Genomic DNA, 24,774 nt, shown 5'->3' with positions numbered 1-24,774 from the left:
TGCTCCTTAATTAATACCACCTTTAATGACAACAGTTCAATCCTTTTTTATCTAGACTTTATTAGGCCAGCACCTACAGTACCACTCCAAAGTTGGGACACACCTACTCATTCATGGGTTTTTCTTTATATTTACTATTTTCTACATTGGATGTCTTCACTATTATTGTACAAACTATGAAATAACACATATGGAATCACATAATAACCAAAAAAAGTGTTAAACAAATCCAAATATAGTTTATATTTGAGATTCTTCAAAGTAGGTACCCTTTGCCATGATGACAGCTTTGCACACTCTTGGCATTATCTCAACCAGCTTCCTGAGGTAGTCACCTGGAGTGTGCCTTGTTAAAAGTTAATTTGTGGAATTTATTTCCTTCTTAATGCGTTTGAGCCAATCAGTTGTTGTGACAAGGTATGGGTGGTATACAGAAGATAGCCCTATTTAGTAAAGAACAGCAAGGTAAGAACAGCTCAAATAAGAAAAGAGAAACAACAGTCCATACGGAACATTTTGAAAGTTTCTTCTAGTGCAGTCGAGAAAACCATTCAGTGCTATGATGAAACTGGCTCTCATGAGGTCCGACACAGGAAAGGAAGACCTAGAGTTCACTCTGCTGCAGAGGATAAGTGCATTAGAGTTACCAGCCTCAGAAATTGCAGGCCAAATAAATGCTTCACCTAGTTAAACAGACACATCTTCATATCAATTGTTCAGAGGAGACTACGTGAATGAGGCCTTCATGGTCCAATTGCTGCAAAAAAAAACATTAAAGTTGCCCCGCCTAAAAAGCTGAGGGATGTGCCTGGAGAAATGTAACCACTCTCAGATGAATAGACAGAGCTATGGATGCAAGGACTGACCCATGATATCAAAATGGTTTTAACCATGTTATGAGGCTGTACAGTGTGTTTACATTTGCAATGTTTACAAACATTGGAGTAAAACAAGCTTATATTTTTGGGTTCTCGTGGAGTGACAGTTGAACTGAACTCATGAGACATTTATAAGTTATACTAAGTGTGAGTTGGAGCATGTGTCCATTAGGCCTAAGGATTCGTTTTATTAGATTGAGCAAAAAGACCCACTTTTATTCCATAGGCTTGGAGCCGCACTATGCAACTGTTGCAAGAGCACATTTTTCACTGGTTAAAAAATATTGATAGGCAGCTTAAACCTCTTGAATTCAACCATTTATTGGGTTCAAATACACATTTAGATTTATGAACAGCCATCCACAATCCGTAAGGCACAAATAGCAATGACAGCGCAATGATGTGAATCACACTGCTGCCATGTAGATATCAATAAGTATCTCTATCGCCGTAGACTACACCACTGCTGCCATGTAGATATCAATAAGTATCTCTATCGCCGTAGACTACACCACTGCTGCCATGTAGATATCAATAAGTATCTCTATCGCCGTAGACTACACCACTGCTGCCATGTAGATATCAATAAGTATCTCTATCGCCGTAGACGACACCACTGCTGCCATGTAGATATCAATAAGTATCTCTATCGCCGTAGACTACACCACTGCTGCCATGTAGATATCAATAAGTATCTCTATCGCCGTAGACTACACCACTGCTGCCATGTAGATATCAATAAGTATCTCTATCGCCGTAGACGACACCACTGCTGCCATGTAGATATCAATAAGTATCTCTATCGCCGTAGACGACACCACTGCTGCCATGTAGATATCAATAAGTATCTCTATCGCCGTAGACGACACCACTGCTGCCATGTAGATATCAATAAGTATCTCTATCGCCGTAGACGACACCACTGCTGCCATGTAGATATCAATAAGTATCTCTATCGCCGTAGACTACACCACTGCTGCCATGTAGATATCAATAAGTATCTCTATCGCCGTAGACTACACCACTGCTGCCATGTAGATATCAATAAGTATCTCTATCGCCGTAGACGACACCACTGCTGCCATGTAGATATCAATAAGTATCTCTATCGCCGTAGACTACACCACTGCTGCCATGTAGATATCAATAAGTATCTCTATCGCCGTAGACTACACCACTGCTGCCATGTAGATATCAATAAGTATCTCTATCGCCGTAGACGACACCACTGCTGCCATGTAGATATCAATAAGTATCTCTATCGCCGTAGACTACACCACTGCTGCCATGTAGATATCAATAAGTATCTCTATCGCCGTAGACTACACCACTGCTGCCATGTAGATATCAATAAGTATCTCTATCGCCGTAGACTACACCACTGCTGCCATGTAGATATCAATAAGTATCTCTATCGCCGTAGACTACACCACTGCTGCCATGTAGATATCAATAAGTATATCTATCGCCGTAGACTACACCACTGCTGCCATGTAGATATCAATAAGTATCTATCGCCGTAGACGACACCACTGCTGCCATGTAGATATCAATAAGTATCTCTATCGCCGTAGACGACACCACTGCTGCCATGTAGATATCAATAAGTATCTCTATCGCCGTAGACTACACCACTGCTGCCATGTAGATATCAATAAGTATCTCTATCGCCGTAGACTACACCACTGCTGCCATGTAGATATCAATAAGTATCTCTATCGCCGTAGACTACACCACTGCTGCCATGTAGATATCAATAAGTATCTCTATCGCCGTAGACTACACCACTGCTGCCATGTAGATATCAATAAGTATCTCTATCGCCGTAGACTACACCACTGCTGCCATGTAGATATCAATAAGTATCTCTATCGCCGTAGACGACACCACTGCTGCCATGTAGATATCAATAAGTATCTCTATCGCCGTAGACTACACCACTGCTGCCATGTAGATATCAATAAGTATCTCTATCGCCGTAGACTACACCACTGCTGCCATGTAGATATCAATAAGTATCTATCGCCGTAGACGACACCACTGCTGCCATGTAGATATCAATAAGTATCTCTATCGCCGTAGACTACACCACTGCTGCCATGTAGATATCAATAAGTATCTCTATCGCCGTAGACTACACCACTGCTGCCATGTAGATATCAATAAGTATCTATCGCCGTAGACTACACCACTGCTGCCATGTAGATATCAATAAGTATCTCTATCGCCGTAGATTACACCACTGCTGCCATGTAGATATCAATAAGTATCTATCGCCGTAGACTACACCACTGCTGCCATGTAGATATCAATAAGTATCTCTATCGCCGTAGACTACACCACTGCTGCCATGTAGATATCAATAAGTATCTCTATCGCCGTAGACTACACCACTGCTGCCATGTAGATATCAATAAGTATCTATCGCCGTAGACTACACCACTGCTGCCATGTAGACATCAATAAGTATCTCTATCGCCGTAGACTACACCACTGCTGCCATGTAGATATCAATAAGTATCTATCGCCGTAGACGACACCACTGCTGCCATGTAGATATCAATAAGTATCTCTATCGCCGTAGACGACACCACTGCTGCCATGTAGATATCAATAAGTATCTCTATCGCCGTAGACTACACCACTGCTGCCATGTAGATATCAATAAGTATCTCTATCGCCGTAGACGACACCACTGCTGCCATGTAGATATCAATAAGTATTTCTATCGCCGTAGACGACACCACTGCTGCCATGTAGATATCAATAAGTATCTCTATCGCCGTAGACGACACCACTGCTGCCATGTAGATATCAATAAGTATCTCTATCGCCGTAGACGACACCACTGCTGTCATGTAGATATCAATAAGTATCTCTATCGCCGTAGACTACACCACTGCTGCCATGTAGATATCAATAAGTATCTCTATCGCCGTAGACTACACCACTGCTGCCATGTAGATATCAATAAGTATCTCTATCGCCGTAGACGACACCACTGCTGCCATGTAGATATCAATAAGTATCTCTATCGCCGTAGACTACACCACTGCATGTCATGTAGATATCAATAAGTATCTATCGCCGTAGACGACACCACTGCTGCCATGTAGATATCAATAAGTATCTCTATCGCCGTAGACGACACCACTGCATGTCATGTAGATATCAATAAGTATCTCTATCGCCGTAGACGACACCACTGCTGCCATGTAGATATCAATAAGTATCTCTATCGCCGTAGACTACACCACTGCTGCCATGTAGATATCAATAAGTATCTCTATCGCCGTAGACTACACCACTGCTGCCATGTAGATATCAATAAGTATATCTATCGCCGTAGACTACACCACTAATGCCATGTAGATATCAATAAGTATATCTATCGCCGTAGACGACACCACTGCTGCCATGTAGATATCAATAAGTATCTCTATCGCCGTAGACTACACCACTGCTGCCATGTAGATATCAATAAGTATCTCTATCGCCGTAGACTACACCACTGCTGCCATGTAGATATCAATAAGTATCTCTATCGCCGTAGACTACACCACTGCTGCCATGTAGATATCAATAAGTATCTCTATCGCCGTAGACTACACCACTGCTGCCATGTAGATATCAATAAGTATATCTATCGCCGTAGACTACACCACTGCTGCCATTTAGATATCAATAAGTATATCTTTCGCCGTAGACGACACCACTGCTGCCATGTAGATATCAATAAGTATCTCTATCGCCGTAGACTACACCACTGCTGCCATGTAGATATCAATAAGTATCTCTATCGCCGTAGACTACACCACTGCTGCCATGTAGATATCAATAAGTATCTCTATCGCCGTAGACTACACCACTGCTGCCATGTAGATATCAATAAGTATCTCTATCGCCGTAGACTACACCACTGCTGCCATGTAGATATCAATAAGTATCTCTATCGCCGTAGACTACACCACTGCTGCCATGTAGATATCAATAAGTATCTCTATCGCCGTAGACTACACCACTGCTGCCATGTAGATATCAATAAGTATCTCTATCGCCGTAGACTACACCACTGCTGCCATGTAGATATCAATAAGTATCTCTATCGCCGTAGACTACACCACTGCTGCCATGTAGATATCAATAAGTATCTCTATCGCCGTAGACGACACCACTGCTGCCATGTAGATATCAATAAGTATCTCTATCGCCGTAGACTACACCACTGCTGCCATGTAGATATCAATAAGTATCTCTATCGCCGTAGACTACACCACTGCTGCCATGTAGATATCAATAAGTATCTCTATCGCCGTAGACGACACCACTGCTGCCATGTAGATATCAATAAGTATCTCTATCGCCGTAGACTACACCACTGCTGCCATGTAGATATCAATAAGTATCTCTATCGCCGTAGACGACACCATTGCTGCCATGTAGATATCAATAAGTATCTCTATCGCCGTAGACTACACCACTGCTGCCATGTAGATATCAATAAGTATCTCTATCGCCGTAGACTACACCACTGCTGCCATGTAGATATCAATAAGTATATCTATCGCCGTAGACTACACCACTGCTGCCATGTAGATATCAATAAGTATCTATCGCCGTAGACGACACCACTGCTGCCATGTAGATATCAATAAGTATCTCTATCGCCGTAGACGACACCACTGCTGCCATGTAGATATCAATAAGTATCTCTATCGCCGTAGACTACACCACTGCTGCCATGTAGATATCAATAAGTATCTCTATCGCCGTAGACTACACCACTGCTGCCATGTAGATATCAATAAGTATCTCTATCGCCGTAGACTACACCACTGCTGCCATGTAGATATCAATAAGTATCTCTATCGCCGTAGACTACACCACTGCTGCCATGTAGATATCAATAAGTATCTCTATCGCCGTAGACTACACCACTGCTGCCATGTAGATATCAATAAGTATCTCTATCGCCGTAGACGACACCACTGCTGCCATGTAGATATCAATAAGTATCTATCGCCGTAGACTACACCACTGCTGCCATGTAGATATCAATAAGTATCTCTATCGCCGTAGACTACACCACTGCTGCCATGTAGATATCAATAAGTATCTATCGCCGTAGACGACACCACTGCTGCCATGTAGATATCAATAAGTATCTCTATCGCCGTAGACTACACCACTGCTGCCATGTAGATATCAATAAGTATCTCTATCGCCGTAGACTACACCACTGCTGCCATGTAGATATCAATAAGTATCTATCGCCGTAGACTACACCACTGCTGCCATGTAGATATCAATAAGTATCTCTATCGCCGTAGATTACACCACTGCTGCCATGTAGATATCAATAAGTATCTATCGCCGTAGACTACACCACTGCTGCCATGTAGATATCAATAAGTATCTCTATCGCCGTAGACTACACCACTGCTGCCATGTAGATATCAATAAGTATCTCTATCGCCGTAGACTACACCACTGCTGCCATGTAGATATCAATAAGTATCTATCGCCGTAGACTACACCACTGCTGCCATGTAGATATCAATAAGTATCTCTATCGCCGTAGACTACACCACTGCTGCCATGTAGATATCAATAAGTATCTATCGCCGTAGACGACACCACTGCTGCCATGTAGATATCAATAAGTATCTCTATCGCCGTAGACGACACCACTGCTGCCATGTAGATATCAATAAGTATCTCTATCGCCGTAGACTACACCACTGCTGCCATGTAGATATCAATAAGTATCTCTATCGCCGTAGACGACACCACTGCTGCCATGTAGATATCAATAAGTATCTCTATCGCCGTAGACGACACCACTGCTGCCATGTAGATATCAATAAGTATCTCTATCGCCGTAGACGACACCACTGCTGCCATGTAGATATCAATAAGTATCTCTATCGCCGTAGACGACACCACTGCTGTCATGTAGATATCAATAAGTATCTCTATCGCCGTAGACTACACCACTGCTGCCATGTAGATATCAATAAGTATCTCTATCGCCGTAGACTACACCACTGCTGCCATGTAGATATCAATAAGTATCTCTATCGCCGTAGACGACACCACTGCTGCCATGTAGATATCAATAAGTATCTCTATCGCCGTAGACTACACCACTGCATGTCATGTAGATATCAATAAGTATCTATCGCCGTAGACGACACCAATGCTGCCATGTAGATATCAATAAGTATCTCTATCGCCGTAGACGACACCACTGCATGTCATGTAGATATCAATAAGTATCTCTATCGCCGTAGACGACACCACTGCTGCCATGTAGATATCAATAAGTATCTCTATCGCCGTAGACTACACCACTGCTGCCATGTAGATATCAATAAGTATCTCTATCGCCGTAGACTACACCACTGCTGCCATGTAGATATCAATAAGTATATCTATCGCCGTAGACTACACCACTAATGCCATGTAGATATCAATAAGTATATCTATCGCCGTAGACGACACCACTGCTGCCATGTAGATATCAATAAGTATCTCTATCGCCGTAGACTACACCACTGCTGCCATGTAGATATCAATAAGTATCTCTATCGCCGTAGACTACACCACTGCTGCCATGTAGATATCAATAAGTATCTCTATCGCCGTAGACTACACCACTGCTGCCATGTAGATATCAATAAGTATCTCTATCGCCGTAGACTACACCACTGCTGCCATGTAGATATCAATAAGTATATCTATCGCCGTAGACTACACCACTGCTGCCATGTAGATATCAATAAGTATATCTATCGCCGTAGACGACACCACTGCTGCCATGTAGATATCAATAAGTATCTCTATCGCCGTAGACTACACCACTGCTGCCATGTAGATATCAATAAGTATCTCTATCGCCGTAGACTACACCACTGCTGCCATGTAGATATCAATAAGTATCTCTGTCGCCGTAGACTACACCACTGCTGCCATGTAGATATCAATAAGTATCTCTACCACTCTGCCATGTAGATATCAATAAGTATCTCTACCACTGCTGCCATGTAGATATCAATAAGTATCTCTATCGCCGTAGACTACACCACTGCTGCCATGTAGATATCAATAAGTATCTCTATCGCCGTAGACTACACCACTGCTGCCATGTAGATATCAATAAGTATCTCTATCGCCGTAGACTACACCACTGCTGCCATGTAGATATCAATAAGTATCTCTATCGCCGTAGACGACACCACTGCTGCCATGTAGATATCAATAAGTATCTCTATCGCCGTAGACTACACCACTGCTGCCATGTAGATATCAATAAGTATCTCTATCGCCGTAGACTACACCACTGCTGCCATGTAGATATCAATAAGTATCTCTATCGCCGTAGACGACACCACTGCTGCCATGTAGATATCAATAAGTATCTCTATCGCCGTAGACTACACCACTGCTGCCATGTAGATATCAATAAGTATCTCTATCGCCGTAGACGACACCACTGCTGCCATGTAGATATCAATAAGTATCTCTATCGCCGTAGACTACACCACTGCTGCCATGTAGATATCAATAAGTATCTCTATCGCCGTAGACGACACCACTGCTGCCATGTAGATATCAATAAGTATCTCTATCGCCGTAGACTACACCACTGCTGCCATGTAGATATCAATAAGTATCTCTATCGCCGTAGACGACACCACTGCTGCCATGTAGATATCAATAAGTATCTCTATCGCCGTAGACGACACCACTGCTGCCATGTAGATATCAATAAGTATCTCTATCGCCGTAGACTACACCACTGCTGCCATGTAGATATCAATAAGTATCTCTATCGCCGTAGACGACACCACTGCTGCCATGTAGATATCAATAAGTATCTCTATCGCCGTAGACTACACCACTGCTGCCATGTAGATATCAATAAGTATCTCTATCGCCGTAGACTACACCACTGCTGCCATGTAGATATCAATAAGTATCTCTATCGCCGTAGACGACACCACTGCTGCCATGTAGATATCAATAAGTATCTCTATCGCCGTAGACGACACCACTGCTGCCATGTAGATATCAATAAGTATCTCTATCGCCGTAGACTACACCACTGCATGTCATGTAGATATCAATAAGTATCTATCGCCGTAGACGACACCAATGCTGCCATGTAGATATCAATAAGTATCTCTATCGCCGTAGACGACACCACTGCATGTCATGTAGATATCAATAAGTATCTCTATCGCCGTAGACGACACCACTGCTGCCATGTAGATATCAATAAGTATCTCTATCGCCGTAGACTACACCACTGCTGCCATGTAGATATCAATAAGTATCTCTATCGCCGTAGACTACACCACTGCTGCCATGTAGATATCAATAAGTATATCTATCGCCGTAGACTACACCACTAATGCCATGTAGATATCAATAAGTATATCTATCGCCGTAGACGACACCACTGCTGCCATGTAGATATCAATAAGTATCTCTATCGCCGTAGACTACACCACTGCTGCCATGTAGATATCAATAAGTATCTATCGCCGTAGATGTAGATATCTACACCACTGCTGCCATGTAGATATCAATAAGTATCTCTATCGCCGTAGACTACACCACTGCTGCCATGTAGATATCAATAAGTATCTCTATCGCCGTAGACTACACCACTGCTGCCATGTAGATATCAATAAGTATCTCTATCGCCGTAGACTACACCACTGCTGCCATGTAGATATCAATAAGTATATCTATCGCCGTAGACTACACCACTGCTGCCATGTAGATATCAATAAGTATATCTATCGCCGTAGACGACACCACTGCTGCCATGTAGATATCAATAAGTATCTCTATCGCCGTAGACTACACCACTGCTGCCATGTAGATATCAATAAGTATCTCTATCGCCGTAGACTACACCACTGCTGCCATGTAGATATCAATAAGTATCTCTGTCGCCGTAGACTACACCACTGCTGCCATGTAGATATCAATAAGTATCTCTATCGCCGTAGACTACACCACTGCTGCCATGTAGATATCAATAAGTATCTCTATCGCCGTAGACTACACCACTGCTGCCATGTAGATATCAATAAGTATCTCTATCGCCGTAGACTACACCACTGCTGCCATGTAGATATCAATAAGTATCTCTATCGCCGTAGACTACACCACTGCTGCCATGTAGATATCAATAAGTATCTCTATCGCCGTAGACGACACCACTGCTGCCATGTAGATATCAATAAGTATCTCTATCGCCTTAGACTACACCACTGCTGCCATGTAGATATCAATAAGTATCTCTATCGCCGTAGACTACACCACTGCTGCCATGTAGATATCAATAAGTATCTCTATCGCCGTAGACGACACCACTGCTGCCATGTAGATATCAATAAGTATCTCTATCGCCGTAGACTACACCACTGCTGCCATGTAGATATCAATAAGTATCTCTATCGCCGTAGACGACACCACTGCTGCCATGTAGATATCAATAAGTATCTCTATCGCCGTAGACTACACCACTGCTGCCATGTAGATATCAATAAGTATCTCTATCGCCGTAGACGACACCACTGCTGCCATGTAGATATCAATAAGTATCTCTATCGCCGTAGACTACACCACTGCTGCCATGTAGATATCAATAAGTATCTCTATCGCCGTAGACGACACCACTGCTGCCATGTAGATATCAATAAGTATCTCTATCGCCGTAGACGACACCACTGCTGCCATGTAGATATCAATAAGTATCTCTATCGCCGTAGACTACACCACTGCTGCCATGTAGATATCAATAAGTATCTCTATCGCCGTAGACGACACCACTGCTGCCATGTAGATATCAATAAGTATCTCTATCGCCGTAGACTACACCACTGCTGCCATGTAGATATCAATAAGTATCTCTATCGCCGTAGACTACACCACTGCTGCCATGTAGATATCAATAAGTATCTCTATCGCCGTAGACGACACCACTGCTGCCATGTAGATATCAATAAGTATCTCTATCGCCGTAGACTACACCACTGCTGCCATGTAGATATCAATAAGTATCTCTATCGCCGTAGACGACACCACTGCTGCCATGTAGATATCAATAAGTATCTCTATCGCCGTAGACTACACCACTGCTGCCATGTAGATATCAATAAGTATCTCTATCGCCGTAGACGACACCACTGCTGCCATGTAGATATCAATAAGTATCTCTATCGCCGTAGACTACACCACTGCATGTCATGTAGATATCAATAAGTATCTATCGCCGTAGACGACACCAATGCTGCCATGTAGATATCAATAAGTATCTCTATCGCCGTAGACGACACCACTGCATGTCATGTAGATATCAATAAGTATCTCTATCGCCGTAGACGACACCACTGCTGCCATGTAGATATCAATAAGTATCTCTATCGCCGTAGACTACACCACTGCTGCCATGTAGATATCAATAAGTATCTCTATCGCCGTAGACTACACCACTGCTGCCATGTAGATATCAATAAGTATATCTATCGCCGTAGACTACACCACTAATGCCATGTAGATATCAATAAGTATATCTATCGCCGTAGACGACACCACTGCTGCCATGTAGATATCAATAAGTATCTCTATCGCCGTAGACTACACCACTGCTGCCATGTAGATATCAATAAGTATCTCTATCGCCGTAGACTACACCACTGCTGCCATGTAGATATCAATAAGTATCTCTATCGCCGTAGACTACACCACTGCTGCCATGTAGATATCAATAAGTATCTCTATCGCCGTAGACTACACCACTGCTGCCATGTAGATATCAATAAGTATATCTATCGCCGTAGACTACACCACTGCTGCCATGTAGATATCAATAAGTATATCTATCGCCGTAGACGACACCACTGCTGCCATGTAGATATCAATAAGTATCTCTATCGCCGTAGACTACACCACTGCTGCCATGTAGATATCAATAAGTATCTCTGTCGCCGTAGACTACACCACTGCTGCCATGTAGATATCAATAAGTATCTCTATCGCCGTAGACTACACCACTGCTGCCATGTAGATATCAATAAGTATCTCTATCGCCGTAGACTACACCACTGCTGCCATGTAGATATCAATAAGTATCTCTATCGCCGTAGACTACACCACTGCTGCCATGTAGATATCAATAAGTATCTCTATCGCCGTAGACTACACCACTGCTGCCATGTAGATATCAATAAGTATCTCTATCGCCGTAGACGACACCACTGCTGCCATGTAGATATCAATAAGTATCTCTATCGCCGTAGACTACACCACTGCTGCCATGTAGATATCAATAAGTATCTCTATCGCCGTAGACTACACCACTGCTGCCATGTAGATATCAATAAGTATCTCTATCGCCGTAGACTACACCACTGCTGCCATGTAGATATCAATAAGTATCTATCGCCGTAGACTACACCACTGCTGCCATGTAGATATCAATAAGTATCTCTATCGCCGTAGACGACACCACTGCTGCCATGTAGATATCAATAAGTATCTCTATCGCCGTAGACGACACCACTGCATGTCATCCTTAACTTCAAGCGTTTATTCAAGTTGGATAATCTTTGGATGCTGACAGCAGTGGCACCATTAGAAGACATAGCTTGGACTGTAACCTACAAAAGCCTATTGCTGCTCTTTTCCCAAGATACATCAAACACAGTTGGTGTGTCATCATAGTGGTCTCTGATTTGTGGTCAGACTCACTCAGGTGGAACAAACTTAAACGTGCGTCTTTTTCAATGCTGATTTGGAATGTCGAGAACAGAAGTGTCAAAATATATATTTTTGGCAAACTAAAAGTTAATTTCTGAATTTAAAAGTAATCCTTGAAGTATTAGGTTTTTCAAATATCTGTAATTCGATTACAACATTTGTTGGTAACGTAACAGATTAGTTACTGTTTTTTGTAATTCCTTACATTAGTCCCCAACCCTGTACACAAGTGAGGTTTACAAGGTCGCTCTTTTCAAGTCAAACTTGGCACGGGTGGATGCAGCTTGGACTTTTAGTGTAGAAACACTTGACGTCCAGATCGCTGTTGTCCAGTAGATTTCCACTTATTAGTGGGGGAAAGTTAGTTATAATTACCGTTTTAATTATAAATTCCTGTCGGTTTGTGCTATTGTCAACTCTAATGTCATTGTCAAGGGCATGACGATTAATACGTTTAGGAACAGTGACTGTCCAAACAAAGTTACAAATGACTGATTCGGATGTGTTTAGAGTCAGAAAGCTGTCATTTGCCGACATGGCTACACTAGTTACCATAGTAATGACAGGCGTGTGCGCCATAGAAATAAGAACGAATCGAAAGCGCGTTTCCATTCATGTCAATGATGGAATAATGGGTGGAATGGCAGCCATTTTGCAAACAAATAAATTCCATTGCATGAGTCACATCAGTTAGCATTATTTTAATTAACGCTCTACATTACCATGGCAATCCAGCATCAGTTGATAAAACATTCCAAAATGCCATGGAAATTGGATGCTACAAAGGTGGTTTGAAATGTGGCTTGAAATATCTGATACCATGTGTTTTTTGGATGTTAAGACTGCAAGAAACATAAGATTCTAATTGGAAATTACCCCCCCAAAATTGTATAAGTCACTTCAAACTGCCAATGTGAACATGGCTTTACAGACTGCCACTTAAGCCTATATACAGTTGGAAGTCAGAAGATTGCATACACCATAGCCAAATACATTTAAACTAAATTTCACAATTCCTGACATTTAATCCTAGTAAAAATCTATTTTGTGAAGTGCACCAGTCCCTCCTGCAGCAAAGCACCCCCACAACATGATGCTTCGACTTGCAAGCCTCCCCCTTTTTCCTCCAAACATAACGATGATCATTATGGCCAAACAGTTCTTTGTTTTATCAAACCAGAAGACATTTCTCCAAAAAGTACGAGCTTTGTCCCGATGTACAGTTGCAAACTGTCGTCTGGATTTTTTATGGCGGTTTTGGAGCAGTGGCTTCTTCCTTGCTGAGCGGCCTTTCAGGTTATGTCGATATAGGACTCGTTTTACTGTGGATATATACAGAGCCTTGCGAAAGTATTCGGCCCCCTTGAACTTTGCGACCTTTTGCCACATTTCAGGCTTCAAACAAAGATATAAAACTATTTTTTTTTGTGAAGAATCAACAACAAGTGTGACACAATCATGAAGTGGAATGACATTTATTGGATATTTCAAACCTTTTTAACAAATCAAAAACTGAAAAATTGGGCGTGCAAAATTGTTCAGCCCCCTTAAGTTAATACTTTGTAGCGCCACCTTTTGCTGCGATTACAGCTGTAAGTCGCTTGGGGTATGTCTCTATCAGTTTTGCACATCGAGAGACTGACATTTTTTCCCATTCCTCCTTGCAAAACAGCTCGAGCTCAGTGAGGTTGGATGGAGAGCATTTGTGAACAGCAGTTTTCAGTTCTTTCCACAGATTCTCGATTGGATTCAGGTCTGGACTTTGACTTGGCCATTCTAACACCTGGATATGTTTATTTTTGAACCATTCCATTGTAGATTTTGCTTTATGTTTTGGATCATTGTCTTGTTGGAAGACAAATCTCCGTCCCAGTCTCAGGTCTTTTGCAGACTCCATCAGGTTTTCTTCCAGAATGGTCCTGTATTTGGCTCCATCCATCTTCCCATCAATTTTAACCATCTTCCCTGTCCCTGCTGAAGAAAAGCAGGCCCAAACCATGATGCTGCCACCACCATGTTTGACAGTGGGGATGGTGTGTTCAGGGTGATGAGCTGTGTTGCTTTTACGCCAAACATAACGTTTTGCATTGTTGCCAAAAAGTTCAATTTTGGTTTCATCTGACCAGAGCACCTTCTTCCACATGTTTGGTGTGTCTCCCATGTGGCTTGTGGCAAACTTTAAACAACACTTTTTATGGATATCTTTAAGAAATGGCTTTCTTCTTGCCACTCTTCCATAAAGGCCAGATTTGTGCAATATACGACTGATTGTTGTCCTATGGACAGAGTCTCCCACCTCAGCTGTAGATCTCTGCAGTTCATCCAGAGTGATCATGGGCCTCTTGGCTGCATCTCTGATCAGTCTTCTCCTTGTATGAGCTGAAAGTTTAGAGGGACGGCCAGGTCTTGGTAGATTTGCAGTGGTCTGATACTCCTTCCATTTCAATATTATCGCTTGCACAGTGCTCCTTGGGATGTTAAAAGCTTGGGAAATCTTTTTGTATCCAAATCCGGCTTTAAACTTCTTCACAACAGTATCTCGGACCTGCCTGGTGTGTTCCTTGTTCTTCATGATGCTCTCTGCGCTTTTAACGGACCTCTGAGACTATCACAGTGCAGGTGCATTTATACGGAGACTTGATTACACACAGGTGGATTGTATTTATCATCATTAGTCATTTAGGTCAACATTGGATCATTCAGAGATCCTCACTGAACTTCTGGAGAGAGTTTGCTGCACTGAAAGTAAGAGGGGCTGAATAATGTTGCACGCCCAATTTTTCAGTTTTTGATTTGTTAAAAAAGTTTGAAATATCCAATAAATGTCGTTCCACTTCATGATTGTGTCCCACTTGTTGTTGATTCTTCGCAAAAAAATACAGTTTTATATCTTTATGTTTGAAGCCTGAAATGTGGCAAAAAGTCGCAAAGTTCAAGGGGGCAAAATACTTTCGCAAGGCACTGTACTTTTGTACCCGTTTCCTCCAGCAGCTTCACAAGGTCCTTTGCTGTTCTGAGATTGATTTGTGCTTTTCACAGAATGTGTCTCCTTCCTGAGCGGTATGACGGCTGCTTGGTCCCCTGATGTTTATACACTGCTCAAAAAAATAAAGGGAACACTAAAATAAAACATCCTAGATCTGAATGAATGAAATATTCTTATTAAATACTTGTTTCTTTACATAGTTGAATGTGCTGACAACAAAATCACACAAATGATCAATGGAAATCAAATGTATCAACCCATGGAGGTCTGGATTTGGAGTCACACTCAAAATTAAAGTGGAAAACCACACTACAGGCTGATCCAACTTTGATGTAATGTCCTTAAAACAAGTCAAAATTAGGCTCAGTAGTGTGTGTGGCCTCCACGTGCCTGTATGACCTCCCTACAACACCTGGGCATGCTCCTGATGAGGTGGCGGATGGTCTCCTGAGGGATCTCCTCCCAGACCTGGACTAAAGCATCCGCCAAGTCCTGGACAGTCTGTGGTGCAACGTGGTGTTGGTGGATGGAGCGAGACATGATGTCCCAGATGTGCTCAATTAGATTCAGGTCTGGGGAACGGGCGGGCCAGTCCATAGCATCAATGCCTTCCTCTTGCAGGAACTGCTGACACACTCCAGCCACATGAGGTCTAGCATTGTCTTGCATTAGGAGGAACCCAGGGCCAACCGCACCAACATATGGTCTAACAAGGGGTCTGAGGATCTCATCTCGGTACCTAATGGCAGTCAGGCTACCTCTGGCGAGCACATGGAGGGCTGTGCGGGCCCCCAAAAAAATGCCACCCCACACCATGACTGACCCACCGCCAAACCGGTGCTGGAGGATGTTGCAGACAGCAGAACGTTCTCCACGGCGTCTCCAGACTGTCATGTCTGTCACATGTGCTCAGTGTGAACCGGCGTTCATCTGTGAAGAGCACAGGGCGCCAGTGGTGAATTTGCCAATCTTGGTGTTCTCTGGCAAATGCCAAACGTCCTGCACGGTGTTGGGCTGTAAGCACAACCCCCACCTGTGGACGTCGATAATGCCAAGAGTGTGCGAAGCTGAATAATCAAACATAAAATACATTTTGATTTGTTCAACACTTTTTTTTCTTACTACATGATTCCATATGTGTCATTTCATTGTTTTGATGCCTTCACTATTATTACCCCTTGGCAGCGTAATTGGAAAGCACAGCATTGATTTTCACTGCTACGCAGACGATACACAACTTTACATTTGTGTCACCAGAGGATTTTAGTTCCATGGATACATTGATTAGAGTGTATTAGTGATTTAAATATTTGGATGGCTCACAACTCCCTCCAGCTAAATCCAAGACAAGACCGAGGTACTTATTGTTGGAGCCAAAGCACAGAGAGAGAATCTGGAAGCACATTTTAATTATTGGGGAATAAAGATAAAAAACCTAGGTGTTATTGTAGCTTCTGAACTCAATTACCATTCACACATTAGGAATGTGACCAAAATAGTTTTTTTTACCACCTGAGGAAGGTGTGGCCATTTCTCTCACAGGCTGATACTCATCCATGCAAGCAGGCTTGACTACTGGGATGCACTCTGAAGGCCACACATTACAACGGGCCCTCCTATAGAAATCAAATGCCCATCCTACTGAATCATTCTGCTGCAGCTGGTATGTCATTTCTCACAGATACCTGCTGGTCTGAGTGCTGTATGTATCACTCTTTTTGATACCTGTTAAATGTACCAATATCCGTGCATAGTTGCATATTTTCATAAGCTTGGGTCCCAGGAAAACACAGAATTTCTCTTTTGGGTCCCAGGCTGAAAAAGTTTAAGAACCCCTGCAATATATGGATGGTACGGCCATATTTGTCTGGAACACATCCGTGTCACGTCTACTCCTGCTTTCCCTCTCCAGCGTTCAACATCGCCGGTTTCACTGCCTCTGACAACCACACCTGGCACAATCGTTATGCGCACCATCATGAGAAAGACCTGAACTTCACCCCCCCCCCCCCCCCTGCACCTGCTTCTCCACTCCCAGCATTTCCGTTACAATCCATTTTATATCGTCATGACAAAGTATAGATTTCGTAGATGTGCTCAATCTAAACAGTGTACCAAATTATTAACCCCATTCTCATTATTTCTGAATTTGACCCTCAAATGCCAGTGTTTAGATTGACATAATTTAATAGGATCTAATAGGATCGCCGTAGACTACACCACTGCTGCCATGTAGATATCAATAAGTATCTCTATCGCCGTAGACTACACCACTGCTGCCATGTAGATATCAATAAGTATCTCTATCGCCGTAGACTACACCACTGCTGCCATGTAGATATCAATAAGTATCTCTATCGCCGTAGACTACACCACTGCTGCCATGTAGATATCAATAAGTATCTCTATCGCCGTAGACGACACCACTGCTGCCATGTAGATATCAATAAGTATCTCTATCGCCGTAGACTACACCACTGCTGCCATGTAGATATCAATAAGTATCTCTATCGCCGTAGACTACACCACTGCTGCCATGTAGATATCAATAAGTATCTCTATCGCCGTAGACGACACCACTGCTGCCATGTAGATATCAATAAGTATCTCTATCGCCGTAGACTACACCACTGCTGCCATGTAGATATCAATAAGTATCTCTATCGCCGTAGACGACACCACTGCTGCCATGTAGATATCAATAAGTATCTCTATCGCCGTAGACTACACCACTGCTGCCATGTAGATATCAATAAGTATCTCTATCGCCGTAGACGACACCACTGCTGCCATGTAGATATCAATAAGTATCTCTATCGCCGTAGACTACACCACTGCTGCCATGTAGATATCAATAAGTATCTCTATCGCCGTAGACGACACCACTGCTGCCATGTAGATATCAATAAGTATCTCTATCGCCGTAGACGACACCACTGCTGCCATGTAGATATCAATAAGTATCTCTATCGCCGTAGACTACACCACTGCTGCCATGTAGATATCAATAAGTATCTCTATCGCCGTAGACGACACCACTGCTGCCATGTAGATATCAATAAGTATCTCTATCGCCGTAGACTACACCACTGCTGCCATGTAGATATCAATAAGTATCTCTATCGCCGTAGACTACACCACTGCTGCCATGTAGATATCAATAAGTATCTCTATCGCCGTAGACGACACCACTGCTGCCATGTAGATATCAATAAGTATCTCTATCGCCGTAGACTACACCACTGCTGCCATGTAGATATCAATAAGTATCTCTATCGCCGTAGACGACACCACTGCTGCCATGTAGATATCAATAAGTATCTCTATCGCCGTAGACTACACCACTGCTGCCATGTAGATATCAATAAGTATCTCTATCGCCGTAGACGACACCACTGCTGCCATGTAGATATCAATAAGTATCTCTATCGCCGTAGACTACACCACTGCATGTCATGTAGATATCAATAAGTATCTATCGCCGTAGACGACACCAATGCTGCCATGTAGATATCAATAAGTATCTCTATCGCCGTAGACGACACCACTGCATGTCATGTAGATATCAATAAGTATCTCTATCGCCGTAGACGACACCACTGCTGCCATGTAGATATCAATAAGTATCTCTATCGCCGTAGACTACACCACTGCTGCCATGTAGATATCAATAAGTATCTCTATCGCCGTAGACTACACCACTGCTGCCATGTAGATATCAATAAGTATATCTATCGCCGTAGACTACACCACTAATGCCATGTAGATATCAATAAGTATATCTATCGCCGTAGACGACACCACTGCTGCCATGTAGATATCAATAAGTATCTCTATCGCCGTAGACTACACCACTGCTGCCATGTAGATATCAATAAGTATCTCTATCGCCGTAGACTACACCACTGCTGCCATGTAGATATCAATAAGTATCTCTATCGCCGTAGACTACACCACTGCTGCCATGTAGATATCAATAAGTATCTCTATCGCCGTAGACTACACCACTGCTGCCATGTAGATATCAATAAGTATATCTATCGCCGTAGACTACACCACTGCTGCCATGTAGATATCAATAAGTATATCTATCGCCGTAGACGACACCACTGCTGCCATGTAGATATCAATAAGTATCTCTATCGCCGTAGACTACACCACTGCTGCCATGTAGATATCAATAAGTATCTCTGTCGCCGTAGACTACACCACTGCTGCCATGTAGATATCAATAAGTATCTCTATCGCCGTAGACTACACCACTGCTGCCATGTAGATATCAATAAGTATCTCTATCGCCGTAGACTACACCACTGCTGCCATGTAGATATCAATAAGTATCTCTATCGCCGTAGACTACACCACTGCTGCCATGTAGATATCAATAAGTATCTCTATCGCCGTAGACTACACCACTGCTGCCATGTAGATATCAATAAGTATCTCTATCGCCGTAGACGACACCACTGCTGCCATGTAGATATCAATAAGTATCTCTATCGCCGTAGACTACACCACTGCTGCCATGTAGATATCAATAAGTATCTCTATCGCCGTAGACTACACCACTGCTGCCATGTAGATATCAATAAGTATCTCTATCGCCGTAGACTACACCACTGCTGCCATGTAGATATCAATAAGTATCTATCGCCGTAGACTACACCACTGCTGCCATGTAGATATCAATAAGTATCTCTATCGCCGTAGACGACACCACTGCTGCCATGTAGATATCAATAAGTATCTCTATCGCCGTAGACGACACCACTGCATGTCATCCTTAACTTCAAGCGTTTATTCAAGTTGGATAATCTTTGGATGCTGACAGCAGTGGCACCATTAGAAGACATAGCTTGGACTGTAACCTACAAAAGCCTATTGCTGCTCTTTTCCCAAGATACATCAAACACAGTTGGTGTGTCATCATAGTGGTCTCTGATTTGTGGTCAGACTCACTCAGGTGGAACAAACTTAAACGTGCGTCTTTTTCAATGCTGATTTGGAATGTCGAGAACAGAAGTGTCAAAATATATATTTTTGGCAAACTAAAAGTTAATTTCTGAATTTAAAAGTAATCCTTGAAGTATTAGGTTTTTCAAATATCTGTAATTCGATTACAACATTTGTTGGTAACGTAACAGATTAGTTACTGTTTTTTGTAATTCCTTACATTAGTCCCCAACCCTGTACACAAGTGAGGTTTACAAGGTCGCTCTTTTCAAGTCAAACTTGGCACGGGTGGATGCAGCTTGGACTTTTAGTGTAGAAACACTTGACGTCCAGATCGCTGTTGTCCAGTAGATTTCCACTTATTAGTGGGGGAAAGTTAGTTATAATTACCGTTTTAATTATAAATTCCTGTCGGTTTGTGCTATTGTCAACTCTAATGTCATTGTCAAGGGCATGACGATTAATACGTTTAGGAACAGTGACTGTCCAAACAAAGTTACAAATGACTGATTCGGATGTGTTTAGAGTCAGAAAGCTGTCATTTGCCGACATGGCTACACTAGTTACCATAGTAATGACAGGCGTGTGCGCCATAGAAATAAGAACGAATCGAAAGCGCGTTTCCATTCATGTCAATGATGGAATAATGGGTGGAATGGCAGCCATTTTGCAAACAAATAAATTCCATTGCATGAGTCACATCAGTTAGCATTATTTTAATTAACGCTCTACATTACCATGGCAATCCAGCATCAGTTGATAAAACATTCCAAAATGCCATGGAAATTGGATGCTACAAAGGTGGTTTGAAATGTGGCTTGAAATATCTGATACCATGTGTTTTTTGGATGTTAAGACTGCAAGAAACATAAGATTCTAATTGGAAATTACCCCCCCAAAATTGTATAAGTCACTTCAAACTGCCAATGTGAACATGGCTTTACAGACTGCCACTTAAGCCTATATACAGTTGGAAGTCAGAAGATTGCATACACCATAGCCAAATACATTTAAACTAAATTTCACAATTCCTGACATTTAATCCTAGTAAAAATCTATTTTGTGAAGTGCACCAGTCCCTCCTGCAGCAAAGCACCCCCACAACATGATGCTTCGACTTGCAAGCCTCCCCCTTTTTCCTCCAAACATAACGATGATCATTATGGCCAAACAGTTCTTTGTTTTATCAAACCAGAAGACATTTCTCCAAAAAGTACGAGCTTTGTCCCGATGTACAGTTGCAAACTGTCGTCTGGATTTTTTATGGCGGTTTTGGAGCAGTGGCTTCTTCCTTGCTGAGCGGCCTTTCAGGTTATGTCGATATAGGACTCGTTTTACTGTGGATATATACAGAGCCTTGCGAAAGTATTCGGCCCCCTTGAACTTTGCGACCTTTTGCCACATTTCAGGCTTCAAACAAAGATATAAAACTATTTTTTTTTGTGAAGAATCAACAACAAGTGTGACACAATCATGAAGTGGAATGACATTTATTGGATATTTCAAACCTTTTTAACAAATCAAAAACTGAAAAATTGGGCGTGCAAAATTGTTCAGCCCCCTTAAGTTAATACTTTGTAGCGCCACCTTTTGCTGCGATTACAGCTGTAAGTCGCTTGGGGTATGTCTCTATCAGTTTTGCACATCGAGAGACTGACATTTTTTCCCATTCCTCCTTGCAAAACAGCTCGAGCTCAGTGAGGTTGGATGGAGAGCATTTGTGAACAGCAGTTTTCAGTTCTTTCCACAGATTCTCGATTGGATTCAGGTCTGGACTTTGACTTGGCCATTCTAACACCTGGATATGTTTATTTTTGAACCATTCCATTGTAGATTTTGCTTTATGTTTTGGATCATTGTCTTGTTGGAAGACAAATCTCCGTCCCAGTCTCAGGTCTTTTGCAGACTCCATCAGGTTTTCTTCCAGAATGGTCCTGTATTTGGCTCCATCCATCTTCCCATCAATTTTAACCATCTTCCCTGTCCCTGCTGAAGAAAAGCAGGCCCAAACCATGATGCTGCCACCACCATGTTTGACAGTGGGGATGGTGTGTTCAGGGTGATGAGCTGTGTTGCTTTTACGCCAAACATAACGTTTTGCATTGTTGCCAAAAAGTTCAATTTTGGTTTCATCTGACCAGAGCACCTTCTTCCACATGTTTGGTGTGTCTCCCATGTGGCTTGTGGCAAACTTTAAACAACACTTTTTATGGATATCTTTAAGAAATGGCTTTCTTCTTGCCACTCTTCCATAAAGGCCAGATTTGTGCAATATACGACTGATTGTTGTCCTATGGACAGAGTCTCCCACCTCAGCTGTAGATCTCTGCAGTTCATCCAGAGTGATCATGGGCCTCTTGGCTGCATCTCTGATCAGTCTTCTCCTTGTATGAGCTGAAAGTTTAGAGGGACGGCCAGGTCTTGGTAGATTTGCAGTGGTCTGATACTCCTTCCATTTCAATATTATCGCTTGCACAGTGCTCCTTGGGATGTTAAAAGCTTGGGAAATCTTTTTGTATCCAAATCCGGCTTTAAACTTCTTCACAACAGTATCTCGGACCTGCCTGGTGTGTTCCTTGTTCTTCATGATGCTCTCTGCGCTTTTAACGGACCTCTGAGACTATCACAGTGCAGGTGCATTTATACGGAGACTTGATTACACACAGGTGGATTGTATTTATCATCATTAGTCATTTAGGTCAACATTGGATCATTCAGAGATCCTCACTGAACTTCTGGAGAGAGTTTGCTGCACTGAAAGTAAGAGGGGCTGAATAATGTTGCACGCCCAATTTTTCAGTTTTTGATTTGTTAAAAAAGTTTGAAATATCCAATAAATGTCGTTCCACTTCATGATTGTGTCCCACTTGTTGTTGATTCTTCGCAAAAAAATACAGTTTTATATCTTTATGTTTGAAGCCTGAAATGTGGCAAAAAGTCGCAAAGTTCAAGGGGGCAAAATACTTTCGCAAGGCACTGTACTTTTGTACCCGTTTCCTCCAGCAGCTTCACAAGGTCCTTTGCTGTTCTGAGATTGATTTGTGCTTTTCACAGAATGTGTCTCCTTCCTGAGCGGTATGACGGCTGCTTGGTCCCCTGATGTTTATACACTGCTCAAAAAAATAAAGGGAACACTAAAATAAAACATCCTAGATCTGAATGAATGAAATATTCTTATTAAATACTTGTTTCTTTACATAGTTGAATGTGCTGACAACAAAATCACACAAATGATCAATGGAAATCAAATGTATCAACCCATGGAGGTCTGGATTTGGAGTCACACTCAAAATTAAAGTGGAAAACCACACTACAGGCTGATCCAACTTTGATGTAATGTCCTTAAAACAAGTCAAAATTAGGCTCAGTAGTGTGTGTGGCCTCCACGTGCCTGTATGACCTCCCTACAACACCTGGGCATGCTCCTGATGAGGTGGCGGATGGTCTCCTGAGGGATCTCCTCCCAGACCTGGACTAAAGCATCCGCCAAGTCCTGGACAGTCTGTGGTGCAACGTGGTGTTGGTGGATGGAGCGAGACATGATGTCCCAGATGTGCTCAATTAGATTCAGGTCTGGGGAACGGGCGGGCCAGTCCATAGCATCAATGCCTTCCTCTTGCAGGAACTGCTGACACACTCCAGCCACATGAGGTCTAGCATTGTCTTGCATTAGGAGGAACCCAGGGCCAACCGCACCAACATATGGTCTAACAAGGGGTCTGAGGATCTCATCTCGGTACCTAATGGCAGTCAGGCTACCTCTGGCGAGCACATGGAGGGCTGTGCGGGCCCCCAAAAAAATGCCACCCCACACCATGACTGACCCACCGCCAAACCGGTGCTGGAGGATGTTGCAGACAGCAGAACGTTCTCCACGGCGTCTCCAGACTGTCATGTCTGTCACATGTGCTCAGTGTGAACCGGCGTTCATCTGTGAAGAGCACAGGGCGCCAGTGGTGAATTTGCCAATCTTGGTGTTCTCTGGCAAATGCCAAACGTCCTGCACGGTGTTGGGCTGTAAGCACAACCCCCACCTGTGGACGTCGATAATGCCAAGAGTGTGCGAAGCTGAATAATCAAACATAAAATACATTTTGATTTGTTCAACACTTTTTTTTCTTACTACATGATTCCATATGTGTCATTTCATTGTTTTGATGCCTTCACTATTATTACCCC

The 24,774-nt window shown here is 42.6% G+C and overlaps 1 protein-coding gene across 3 annotated transcripts in view; it reads right to left on the bottom strand.

Moving 5' to 3' along the window:
• The window catches only part of LOC139416903 (tumor necrosis factor receptor superfamily member 14-like), a 41,816-nt gene continuing 17,042 nt past the window's right edge, over window positions 1–24,774 (bottom strand). For all 3 annotated transcript variants that reach the window (XM_071166074.1, XM_071166076.1, XM_071166075.1), the window contains one exon: window positions 1–787. The gene's annotated coding sequence lies outside the window, so the exon portion shown is untranslated. The remainder of the gene's footprint in view (window positions 788–24,774) is intronic.

Source organism: Oncorhynchus clarkii, chromosome 9 (genome assembly GCF_045791955.1).
Source record: "Oncorhynchus clarkii lewisi isolate Uvic-CL-2024 chromosome 9, UVic_Ocla_1.0, whole genome shotgun sequence".
Taxonomy (NCBI): Eukaryota; Metazoa; Chordata; class Actinopteri; order Salmoniformes; family Salmonidae; genus Oncorhynchus; species Oncorhynchus clarkii.
Note: the sequence above shows the minus strand (reverse complement) of the source record. Positions and strands in the feature narration are given on the sequence as shown.